At 37.4% G+C, this 13,464-nt stretch overlaps 1 protein-coding gene and 1 pseudogene across 4 annotated transcripts in view; one reads left to right on the forward strand and one right to left on the reverse strand.

The window, feature by feature from the left end:
• The window catches only part of KIAA1328 (KIAA1328 ortholog), a 406,763-nt gene that overhangs the window by 280,193 nt on the left and 113,106 nt on the right, over positions 1–13,464 (forward strand). The gene's annotated exons all lie outside the window — the stretch shown is intronic.
• On the reverse strand, positions 4,322–4,830 carry LOC139030445 (thymosin beta-4-like; annotated as a pseudogene).

Here is a 13,464-nt window from a genome sequence, read left to right on the forward strand (position 1 = left end):
TCTCTGTCCTTCACCATCTCCTCCAGTTTGCTCAAACTCATGTCCACTGAGTCGGTGATGCCATCCAACTATCTCATCCTGAGTCACCCTCTCCTCCTCATGTACTCAGTCTTTCCCAGCATCAGGTTTTTTTGATCTTTCCCAGCATCAGTCTTTTCCAATGAGTCAATTCTCCACATCAGTTGGCCAGAGTGTTGAAGCTTTAGCTTCAGCATCAGTGCTTCCAATGAATATTCAGGGTTGATTTCATTTAGGATTGACTGGTTTGATCTTCTTGCTGTCCAAGGGACTCTCAAGAGTCTTCTCTAGTACCACAGTTCAAAAACATTAATTCTTCAGCACTTAGCCTTTAAGACATGGGAATGCCAGATCACCTTACCTACCTCCTGAGAAACCTGTATGCAGGTCAAGAAACAACAGTTAGAACTGGATATGGAACAATGGACTAGTTCCAAATTGGGAAAGGAGTACATCAAGGTTGTATATTGTCATCCTGCTTAATTAACTTATATGCAGAGTATATCATAGGAAATGCTGGGCAGGATGAATCACAAACTGGAATCAAGATTGCTGGGAGAAATATCAACCACCTCAGATATGCAGATGATACCACTCTAATAGCAGAAAGTGAAGAGGAACTAAAGAGCCTCTTGATGAAGGTGAAAGAGGAGAGTGGAAAAGCTAGCTTAAAACTCAGCTTTCATAAAGCTAAGATTATGGGATTCAGCCCAATCACTTCATGGAAAATAGGTGGGGAAAAGTGGAAAAAGTGGCAGATTTTATTTTCTTCTGCTCCAAAATCACTGCAGCTAGTGACTGCAGCCACGGAACTAAAAGTGCTTCCTTCTTGGAGAGAAGGAGCAAGAAACCTAAACAGCATATTAAAAAGTAGAGATACCATTTTGTGGACAAAGGTCAGTCTGGTCAAAGCTATGGTTTTTCCAGTAGTACATTATGATCAATTCCCCTGGCCTATACAGTAATCCTGTAGCTCACAGGCATGAGGAGCCCAGAGTGGGGGAGTGGCAGTGTCATCCTCCAGGTCAGTGGGATCACAGCTGTGTCATCTGGTGGAAACACTCCTGCCTTTGGAACAAAGACCCCTAGACCAGTAGACCCTAAGGTCATGCAGAAAGGAAGCAGAAAAATCGCTGATGGGTCACTTGGTGCAATAGTGAATGTAACTACTTCCAGTCTGTCCTTTCCTGGATCTGTGAATCATGGCTGCGGGAGAAACAGCACCACATATTGGATACTGATTAAAAGCATATTTAGTGCATTCTAGAGGACCTTTCTCCATCCTGACAAGGTATTGCCTTCTAGCCAGTGCTGTTGCTGAGTCATTAAAGGCCATTTCATTGCTCTTCAGAATAGTGGGGGATGTGCTAAGACAAGTGAATTCTGTAGGCATGAGCATATTGAAGCACTTAATTTGCTGTGAAGTAAGTCCCTTTATCAGAGGCAATGCTGTGTAAAATATCGTGATGCTGGATAAGACATTCTGTAGGTCCATGAATGGTAATTTTGGTGTGAGTATTGTGGGCACAGAAGACAAATTCATAGCCAGAGTAAATGTCTATTCCTGTAAGATGCATCTCCAGCCCCATGGCAGCTACTAATACTAGGTATCTACAACCTATAAATTGATAAAAGGCAGAGGGAGAAATTAAACCTAAACAAAGGCATAAGGCTAGAATGAATGCTGTGGTAATAGAGTCTGAGATGTTAGTATATATACATGTTTATGTATTGTCTTAGTCTGCCCAGGCTGCCATAAATACCAAAGACTGGGTGGCTTAAATGAAAGAAATATATTTTCTCACAGTTCTAGAAGCTGGAAATGTGAAATCAGAGCATCTGCACATTCAGGTTCTGATGAGCACCACAATAAGTGTAGTTATAATGTCTCCATACATAGTTATTAACTAGATTCCCCATACTGTATATTTTATACCTGTGCCTCATTTATTTTGCAACTGGAAGTTTGTACTTGTTAATCTCCCTCATCCTTTTCTTCTACCTGCCTTTGACAACCACCTGTTTGTTCTCTGTATCTACAGGATATAGATGCCTTCTTTATTCAGTCATCTATTAATGGGCACTTGGGTTTAACATATCTTGGCTACTGTAAATAGTGCTGTGGTAGACATAGGGGTGCATGTATCTGTTTATATAGTGTTTTCTTTTTCTTCAGATATATACCCAGAAGTGTAATTAGTTGTTTATATAATAGTTCTATTTTCAGTGTATTGAAGAATCTCCACACTGTTTTTCATAGCAGCAACACCAATTTGTATTCCTACCAATACCATAAGTGTTCCCTTTTCTGCACATCCTTGCCAACACTTGTTATTTGTCATCTTCTGTTAATAGCCATCCTGATAGGTGTGACATGCAGTTTCTTTGTGGTTTTGATTTGCATTTCCATGTTGAGCATCTTTTTATTTGCCTATTGGCCATTTGTGTGTTTCTTTGAAATGATGTCTATTCAGGTCTTCCACCCACTTTTTAATTGGGTTGTTTTTTTATGTTGAGTCATGTGAGTTCTTTGTATATTTTGGATATTAACTCCTTATCAGCTATTCATTTGCAGATATCTTCTTCCATCCTGTAGGTGACCTTTTCATTTTATTGATAGTTTTCTTCTCTGTCCAAAATGTTTTCAGTTTGATATAATCCCATTTGTTTATTTTTGCTTTTATTTCCTGTGCCTGAGGGCAAATATCCAAAAAAAATATTGGTAGTATTGATGTCAAAGAGCATACTCTCTGTGTTTTCTTCCAGAAGTTTTATTATTTGTGGTCTTACATTTAAGTCTTTAATCCATTGTGAATTTATTTTTGTGCATGGTGTGAAAAGTTTCATCCACTTTGTTTCTTTGACCTTGTTGTTGTTTAGTCGCTAAGTCATGTCTGATTCTTGCTACTCATGGACTGTAGCCCGCCAGGCTCTCTGTTCATGGGATTTCCCAGGCAAAAATACCAGAGTGGGTGGCCATTTCTTTCTACAGGGGAACTTCCCAAGCCAGGGATCGAACCCACATCTCCTGCATTGGTGGGCAAATTCTTTACCAATGAGCCACTGGGGAAGCCCTCTTTGGCATGTAGCTGTTCAGTTTCCCCAACATTATGTACTGAAGAGGCTTTTCCCCATTATGTGTTCTTGTCTTCTCTGTCATAGGTTAATTGCCCATATAAATATGGGTCCATTTCTGGGCTCTCTATTCTATTCCATTGGTCAATGTGTCTTAGAAACTTCACTGGAAGGCTTTGGAAATCTAAAAGCCTTCCAAAATAAAAACTATATTTTTAAAAACAGGAAAGTATAAAGACATAATAACAAGCAAATGAAACACAGAAAGCATAGTTTTTTTAGAAGATTAATCTTGATTTTAAAATGTACTCACTAGTCTGTGACTTAGTGTGATCTCATAGTTGCTGCACTACTTACAGCAATAAGAAATGACGGGATTGTAAAGAGAACTTCAGTGCACTGAATCTCAATGACTCCTACTAAAATATCCTCCACAGAATATTAACTTCAAGTGTTTTTTTTTTTATTTGCTTTTTTGTTTCCTTATAAAATGATACACAGGAATTACTTTGGCTAAGCTTGAATGCGAAAAAATAAATGGGTTTATTGCTCATGGAAGATGAGAAGGATGAGTAATTATTTTGAATTCCTTGTGGTTTGGTGTGAGATGATATAATCCTTATTCTTTGTTAATGAAGTGAGGGGCAAAAATGCTGGATGGTGCAAGAAAGTAATGGTTTTATTAAAGAAATCAAAAGGTCTTGTAGTTCATCCAGAGAACCAGTCAGGAAACTCACAAAGAGAACCAGAAAAGGCTCTAGTTCTACATGAAAGTGAAATTTTTATCCACGAGATAGTTTACTATTCTGATAAACTGCAGAAATTTTGCTCTATTTGTCTTTCAGTCGTTAAGTGTTTTATGTGAAAACAGGTGTCTTTGAGGAAAAAGTGGAAAAGGATACCATTTTAAATTCCACCTCAGCAGAAAGGTTGATGCATTTCTAGAAAAAAAAATGAAGAAACTAATATAAAAGGAATCTGGAAGTGTAAGACTGTGAGCAAGTGGGTACATTTTAGAAATTTCAGGCTTTCTTAATGGGAAAAGCACTGTCAGGTAGGTGGCGAATAGAAAAATATGTCTCTATAAACAGAAAAAAGAGTCTATAGTCTACATACTTATACAATATAAATTGTACCTTTTTTTTTTCAGGTTTTAAAACTTTTTATTTGCATATTAAAAAATTGTGCATTCCAATAATTAAAACCATTTGAACAACAACAAAAAAAATGGCACTCTGATTAAACTGCATTTTACAGCCCGCAGAACACCTTGGACCAGCTTTTTAACTCTAGATTTCACTGTCGTCCCACCCAGCTTCCTCCTTCACCAACATGCAAGTTCTTTTCCTTCCCTGCCAGCCACATAGGCAGATGGGAGAGGCAGGCGCGGCCTACGTTGTCAGTAGTTCTCCATTCTTTGATGTGAAAAGGGGTAGCACAGTCATTTAAACTCGATCCAACCTCTTTGCATCTTACAAAGTTAAACAGCTAAAAGAAGTAAAATAAGAAGGCAATGCTTGTGGAATGTACAGTGCATACTGGCGGCGCACGCTTCATTACGACTCGCCTGCTTGCTTCTCCTGTTCAATCGTTTATTTCGAAGGCAGTGGGTTTTTCTCATGCGTTTCCGTTTTCTTCAATTTCAACTTATCGAACTTCTCAATCTCAGCCATATCGGGCTTGTCAGACATTGTTGCAGAGGGCGCGGAGCGAGCTGCGAGCGAGCGAAGTCTGGTCTGTGCTGTGGCCGCCGCCCAGTCAAATTGTACCTTTTTTAAAGTTAAAATGTATGTTTTAGAATTGGAAGAAATCAGTGTTTTTATACACCATTTTTTTTCCACATGAGCCAGATAATCAACATTCTTATCTTGGCTTTCCTATGGGGATTTTTAAAATTTATTATTACTCTTTATTGGAGTATAGTTGATATACAATATTATATGTTATACATGTACTATATAATGGTTCATAATTTTTAAGGTTATGCTCCATTTAGAGTTATAAACTATTTGCTGTTCCCTGTGTGCAGTATATCCTTAAAGCTTAATGTATACAAAATAGTTGGTCCTTCTTAGTCCTCTACCCCATGCTCCTGCTCTCCCCACTAGTAATCGCTAATTTGTTCTCTATATATGTGAGTCTTTTTCTTTTTCATAATATTCACCAGTTTGTTGTATTTTTTAGCTTCTGCGTATATGTGATATCATACAATATTTGTATTTTTCTGACTTATTTCACTAAGCATAATACTCTGAGTCCATCAATGTTGTCACAGATGGCAAAATTGCATTCTTTTTTACAGTTGATTAGTTTCCATTATGTGTATATATGTGTGTGTGTGTGTAGGTATATATATATCACACACACACATATACATACATACCACATCTTTATCCATTCATCTGTCAACAGATGACACTTAGGTTGATTCCATATCTTGGCAATTTTGTGAACAATGCTGCTATGAACATTGGATGCATGAATCTTTTTAAAGTAGTATTTTTGTTTCTTTCAGATACATACCCAGGAGTGGAATTGCTGAGTCATATAGTAGTTTGTTTTTATTTTTTTGAGAAAGAAATTGTGCTCTTGAAAAGTCATAAGTAAATAATAAAAACCAGAATATGAAGATGAAATTTCACAGTTTTAGAGTTTAAAGAAACTGTAGAGGCAAAATCCAAGTCTCATTTTATCAATGTGTAATCTAAAGGAAAAGAATAAATTCAATTACCATTAGGGACATGCCCAACAATTTTAAATCACAAGAACAGTAAAGAAAATGTTTTAAGTTCTAGCAGAATCAAGAAAATCTACTATTGTCTTCTATGAGAATGGAGTTCATCAGGTATTTCATGATTCTCTTATACCCATGTGGAGGCATGTAGGCCTGACATACTTCATAAGAAAGAAGTATGCCATCATTAAAACCTCTGTCTATATCGTTATTTTAAAAAAAAACAACCTGTTGAGACTCTTTGAATCAAATTATTCATCTAAGTGTGAAGATATGACTATAGTTCAGATTTAAGAGAAAAGGAGCTCTCACTTGTTGTTACACTAGAGAGCATTTGGATAAAATCAAAGAGAAAGGACCACTGGAAATTTTACTTCACTCTTAAGAAGTCTTCTTGACTGCCTCTTGTTAGTGTTTCATGTCCTAAAAGGAGATGAAGACAGTCATAGAGTTGACACATTCATCCTACTTCTGACAAATGAAAAATTGATAATAATTAAAGGTGTAACCAAAAGTTAAGAAAGGCAAAGAAAAGAGAAGCATGATCTTCTGAGCTGAGATTCAAAAGGGTGAGAGTTGAAAGATCTGTGAAACTCAAAGTATAATTCTAACCATGCAAACATAAATTAATTGAAGAATTTAGAGAGGATTCTTCAGATCATCACTGCAAAAATAAAAGATATGTTTGAAGAGTAAGGTTTAAGACGATTTCAAAGAAAAGCAGGAAACTGTCAAACATACTAGAGCCAAAATAGGTTTTGGATTTTAAAACATGTCATGGATAAATGGAGTGACTGATGTGATACTGTTTAAAGGATTAAGTGCAAACCAAGAACAGCCTTATTATTTAGGGCCTATGATGTGTTAGGAGCTTCCCTGGTTGCTCAGACTATAAAGAATCTGCCTGCAATGCAGGAGACCCATGTTCAATCTCTGGGTCAGGAAGATTCCCTGGAGAAGGGAATGGCAACCCACTCCAGTATACTTGCCTGGAGAATCCCATGGAGAGAGGACCCTGGTGGGCTATAGTCCACAGAGTCGCAAAGAGTCAGGCACGACTAAGTGACTAACACACATGATGTGTTAACACATGGCAAAGAGTGTGTTAACACTCTACCATGTGATTATTTTTCTTCTCAAGATGAATTATCTTTGGTCTATAAAGAGTTGAACAACGATTGGTACATGAAAACTGAAGCAAAAGATAGGTGAGTTTACATATGTACTTTTATATAGACGTATTAAAATCAACTCTTCTAGCTTAGTTTATCTGCATCTCAGGATAGTAAAAATCACTCTAAGTAAGAATATTTGTTGGTAACCTTGAAGATTTATGGAAAACTGTGGAGGTACCAGGAGGATAGATGGTTAAACTTCATTAAGAAAAGAAAATTTAGAGCAGTGAATTCTGCATATTAGATGCCAATGAACTAGATATTGATTCTGAACATGTTTCTTAATTATAAAATGATTTATGATCTAAGAAATAGGATTGAATATGTGGTTAACACTCTCTCCTACAGAATACCACTAAGATGACAAAATAAAATGTTTGAGAAACCCAAGCTTAGGCATTTTCAAATGCATTTGTGCTCTGTTGCTCAAAACCAAAACTGCATAAACCGCCTTGACTTTAGTTCCCTTTTTTCTTCACCCTCCATATCTAGTTCACTAATAAATATTGTTGACCCTACTTCTAGAATTATCCATTTTTTAGTCCTTTGCTGAAAACCCTGTACTGGCTTCTAATCATACTTGAAATACAGATCCAACCTCTGCCAAGCCCTCCATGACGTGGCCCTTGCATACCTCTCTGAGCTCATTGTACACAGCTGTGACTCTGCTCAGGATATTCCAGCCACAGTGGCCTTTCAGTTTCTCTAATATGCTAAGCTTATTTTCATGCCAGACCCTTTGTTTACTCTGCCTGGAATGGTCTGTCACTAGATTCTTACATGATTAACTTCTTATTCATCAAGGAAAAAGCAGTCAGCTGTCACTTCCCATTTTGTATATTGGCAAAAATTAAAGAATGATAACACCCATGCCTGTAGGGCTGCAGGGAAAGTGACAAAATGCATATCTGTTGAAAATATAAATTATTTTGTAGGCCAGACTTACTCCACAGTTAAAATTGTACATGTAGAACTGAATGAAGGTAAAAAGTGCAACATATAAAAACTAGTGGGATGCAGATAAAACAGTATGATGCTGTTAAAGTGCTGCACTCAATATGCCAGCAAATTTGGAAAACTCAGCAGTGGCTACAGGACTGGAAAAGGTCAGTTTTCATTCCAAAGAAGGGCAGTGCTAGTGAATGTTCAAACTACCATACAATTGCACTCATTTCACATGCTACCAAAATAATGCTCAAAATTCTCCAAGCCAGGCTTTAACAATACATGAACCGAGAGCGCCCAAATGTTCAGGCTGGATTTAGAAAAGGCAGAGGAACCCGAGATCAAATTGCAAACATTCATTGGATCATAGGAAAAGCAAGATAATTCCAGAAAAACATCTACTTCTGCTTTATTGACTACAGTAAAGCCTTTGTGTGGATCACAATAACCTATGGTGCCATGAAATTAAAAAGATGCTTGTTCCTTGGAAGAAAAGCTATGACAAACCTAGACAGCATGTTAAAAAACAGAGATATTACTTTGCTGACAGAGATCTGTCTAGTCAAAGCTATGGTTTTTCCAGTAGTCATGTGTGGATATGAGAGTTAGACCATAAAGAAGGCTGAGCGCTAAAGAACTGAGCACCACTTTCGAACTGTGGTGTTGGAGAAAGCTCCTGAGAGTCCTTGGACTACAAGGAGACAAAACCAGTCAATCCTAAAGGAAATCAACCCTGAATATTGACTAGAAGGACTGATGCTGAAACTGAAGCTCCAATACTTTGGCCACCTGATGTGAAGAGCTGACTCATTAAAAAAGAGCCTGCTGCTGGGAAAGATTGAAGGCAGGAGGAGAAGGAGACAACAGCGGACAAGATGGTTGGATGGCATCCCTGACTCAGTGGACATGGATTTAAACAAGTTGAGCAAGATGGTGAAGGACAGGGAAGCCTGGCGTGCTGCAGTCCATGGGGTCGCAAAGTCGGACACAACTGAGTGACTGAACAACAAAGAGGGAATCTTATAGATGTTAGTCCTCTCATGGAGCTATGGGTACTGAAGTCCATGTTCTAACAGAAATAATGGAAGAAGCAAATGATATTTAACCCCATCCTATTAAACCACCATTTTTATGGATGGGGCTCAGGCATCTCTGTTTCTGGAAAGCTCCCAGCAGATTCAGATGTCTGGTTTTAGAACCAACTAGACAGAACCCTTTCTGTGTTCAAGTGGTGCCTGTCATGTGAACTACTTTAGAATTCCTACATGTTCTACTATACTATAAATGATGTACAGTAAACATTTTATTATGATGCTATTGTCTTTATCTCTAGCAAATAGTTCTTACGTATTTTTATGGCCACTGGGAATTCCAAGTTACATCAGAATTGCCTTTGCTTTCCAGAGCAGGTGTGTACCAAAGGTGGCTGAGTAGTGCTATCTGAAGTCAGTCTTTGGAGCCGTGTCTTCTCATCCCTTGATTTTGTGCTTGCAGAGCCTTTGAGTAGTGTGAAGGGAGCTCACATCTCCAACTGAATGAACTGAGAGACATAATAAGCTGTCATGACTTGTTTTTCATGACCAAGTAGCTATTATATATTCATACTTAGCAACTCCCCACTCCAGCCTCTCACTTTTCTCCAACAAGCAGTTCAGTGTTACACGTAGCAGTGAGGTTTTTGATGAAACACACTGCACAGAAGCCTTTTTGCCAAACAGCACAACTCAACAGAGACTAGTTTTCAATTTAACAGAATTTTAGAACTATGGTTCATCTGGTAACCATAAAGTAATGCCAATAGCAATAAACATTATTTGGGAAAAGCATGCGAAGGACTTTGTGTAAATTATATGTAACTATTAACATTAAAGTAGCATGATTGATATCTTTAAATGAGTCATTCTGAGGTAGTTAAAGGCTTTCATTTTATCCTTATACTCTGGGACTTTTCATACTGTTGGAGGGTTCTGGGTCAAATGGGTGCTAGGCCATGGCCCATACAAGCTATAATAAAACCACAATTTTATAGCTCAAAGCTGGCTGCTCTAATTATGGGTCCTTTTAACTGTTTTCTTTAAACCTCTCTAAAATGCTATTTTTTTCTTTTTGCCCAGCTTTCTATTTATTGCATTCTCATTTATTTCAGCAGGTGGTGGTTCTATGAATAGTACCCACTGGCAAAAAAAAAAAAGGGAGGGATTTCAAAATTGTAATTCATTTACCCAGAGCTTCCTGCTATCAGTGGCTATGAGCCAGTTCTAAGACCCCTGTGGTGAAGAATGGTGTGTATATACTTACAGTCATATTAAGTGTATGAAAACATAAAAGATCTTGTAGTATGCTGATGTGCCCAGGATTTTTATAGAAAATTTGTTGATTCTAAATCTCATATTACCAGTTTGATTGTCTCATTATATAACCATAATCAAAGCCTTAGAGGGAGATGCTTTGTTCTGTTTGTCCAAGGAGATGAGGAACCCTTTGATGACCTCTTGCTAACTGATATTACTCAGCAGTCAGATCCCAAACACATGATTCTGTAAATGCCAGAAAATGAGTTATTTTTGCGATGATTGCTAATCAGGCGAGGTTAATGTGAGTTTCTTAAATGAGTAAAAGTGAAGGGCAGTTTGGAATTGGAACTCCTGATGAATTCTCAAGATGTTTATTGGCAGGCAAGCTTACTTCAATAAATGGAGAATAGGAATTCTCTTTAATGTAAATGATAAGAGTCTGATCTCGGAAATTTTGGATGATATTTTTGAAGTTTGTCGCAAAACTTTTGTTGAGAATGCAGGGACTGGGCTCCTTTTAATCCATGCTGTTATCAGTGGTAAGAGCCAGAAGACTTCCTGCTTTACCCTCGGACTGAAATTCAGGAGCTTCCTTTGGTTAGCTGCACATTCACAGAAACTTGATTTCCTATAGCCCAGACCTGGAAGTCACACAAAGGTGTGCTAAGTCCACACAATGGGAAACTACTCAGAAATAAAAAGGAATGAAATATTGACACACACAAAAGCTTAAGTGAATCTCAAAGATGTGCTGAATTAAGGAAGCCATAAAAAAAAAAAAAAGAATCTTAAATAAAACCTGAATCTAAAAAAAAAAAAAAAACCTGAATCTTATTTGATTTTATGTACATGGCACTCAGTAAAAAACAAAGCAATAGTGATAGAGAATATACCAGCTGTTGCTAGAGTTAGGTTAGGGGTGGGAAAAGTGACTGCATACGAATTTTATAGTAGAGGGAGTTTTTTAGCATGCTAGAACAATTTTGTTTCTTCATTGTGGTGATGGTTTAAAGAATCCACACGTGTGTTAAGAGTCATAGAATAATATACCTTACCCACAAAGGTCAATTTTACTGTATACTAAGTTTTTTCATTGAAAATTTTTGCAGGAAACTTTTTCCCTGCCATTGATTCTCTAGAATCTTCCATATTGATGCTGGAAGAGCCTGTTGGTAATTATTTCCATGGACTCATCATTTATCATGCTACACAGAGTAGCAGTTCTCAAGTATTCTGATCTCAGGACTCCTTTACAGCCATACACTTTATGGAGTTCCCCAAGGAACTTTTATGTATATTAAATTCACTTAATGTGGGTTATATTTATTACTGTGCTAGAAATAAAAGCATAAAAATAAACATTCATGTAAAATCATAATAATAGTATGTAAACTCATTGCGTATAAAAATGTATTTTCCACAACAAAAAAATTTAGTGCAAAAAGTATCATTGCTTTACATTTTTGCACATCTCTAACGTTTAGCTGTTTTCTCACTGCATTCAGTATGCTGTGATGTCACATGTCAGGTATTCTCACTGTACCCTCATGAGAGAATGAAAGTGAAAAAGATAGATAATATCTTAGTATTTTTGAAAATACTTTTTACATTCTCAGACCATACTTTTAGAACCACTGCTTTAGAGATAGCAGAAATGTGGACTTGTTCTCACCCTGCATCTGTAGTAATACTCTGGTCACCATTAGACCTTGTGTTTTTTTAAAGAAATATTTTCAACCACAGTCCTTAATTGGTCACCATAAGGTTTTTTGACATTTCTGATACATTTATAGATCTTTAGTACCTTGGATTGGATTGGTCTATTTTAAAATTTTGTATTCACAGCTCACTGGCAAGATTTTTTTGGCATACTATAAACGTGTCCTCCTTTTCTCATCTTATACCAGATTTTGAAGGTTTTTAAGTGCATGCTTTGATGAAATTATGGATTATAGATCAAGGAATGACTACGAATGGTCCACAAGCCAAGAAAGAGGTAGCAGTGAACTAACTCAGAGTTCTGTTGTTTTCATTCCACAAATGTCTTCCAGTGATAACTGTCTCTTCAGTAGATGTGTGTTGGGCCTCTTCTCCGATGTCCACCCCCATAGATTGAATGCATTGCTGGGGGTGCAGAAAAGAGAACATGGTAACTGCCCTTAGGAAATGGATTGTGTAATGGGCACTCTGTGTTTCTTCATTTATATTAAACTGACATTTTCATCTTCCCAACTGTCAGTCTTCTTTTACATATTTTTAAAAAGTTAAAAAATGCACATTCCACATTAAAATGTGCACTAATTAGCTTCAAGAGCTATTTTCCTTATTGAAGGCCATTTCTAAGATCACTGCAACAGAACTCTAAATTAGTGGTTTGGTAATGGATACAGCACAGTGTTCTATTTAGCACAGCTTCATCACCATTCTCTTTTTCTTCACTCTCTCTCAGTTGTTGCTGCTTCTGGGAAGAATAAAAATGAACATCTTATAATTAATAAAATTCCAGCTACATTCCCTTTGGTGAGGGAGCAAATTATAATCTAGTGACATCTTGAAGTACAAAGCATACCTTCACTAAAAATGAGGTCTGCCCTAATTTCTAATTATATGGTGAGTGAAAGTTGCTCAGTCGTGTCTGACTCTTCGTGACCCCATGGACTATACAGTCCATGGGATACTCTAGGCCAGAATACTGGAGTGGGTAGCCTTTCCCTTCTCCAGAGGATCTTCCCAACCCAGGGGTCAAACCCAGGTCTCCTGCATTGCAGGTGGATTCTTTACCAACTGAGCCACAAGAGAAGCCCAATTTCTAATTATATGGTGAAGATCCCATATTTGTGTGAAACACTGACCTCTCTCCAGATTTCTTAGTTTAAAACCCATCAGGCATAACCGCTTCATGGTCCAGTAGTGTATCTCAGACCCACGTAGCTCCTGCATCAGTGCCTCGATCACATTCCCATCCTATTTTTTCAACAATTTTACTGTATCAATACTTCTCAGACATTTTGGGGCTCTTTCTCTGTATGTTTAAAGATCCTTCAATAGAAAACAACAAAAACTGCTCATCTTTGCCTTGCCATTGAACCACTGCTTTATCTTTTTCCAAACATCTTTAATAGCATAATCTACATGGTCTCTGCTTCTGCTTCCTCATTTTCCATTTAGTCCTCTTCTACTGAATCATGATCATGAGTATCCTAATTCCCAAATCTTTTTACTT

The sequence above is a fragment of the Odocoileus virginianus genome, chromosome 22 (genome assembly GCF_023699985.2).
Source record: "Odocoileus virginianus isolate 20LAN1187 ecotype Illinois chromosome 22, Ovbor_1.2, whole genome shotgun sequence".
Lineage (NCBI taxonomy): Eukaryota > Metazoa > Chordata > Mammalia > Artiodactyla > Cervidae > Odocoileus > Odocoileus virginianus.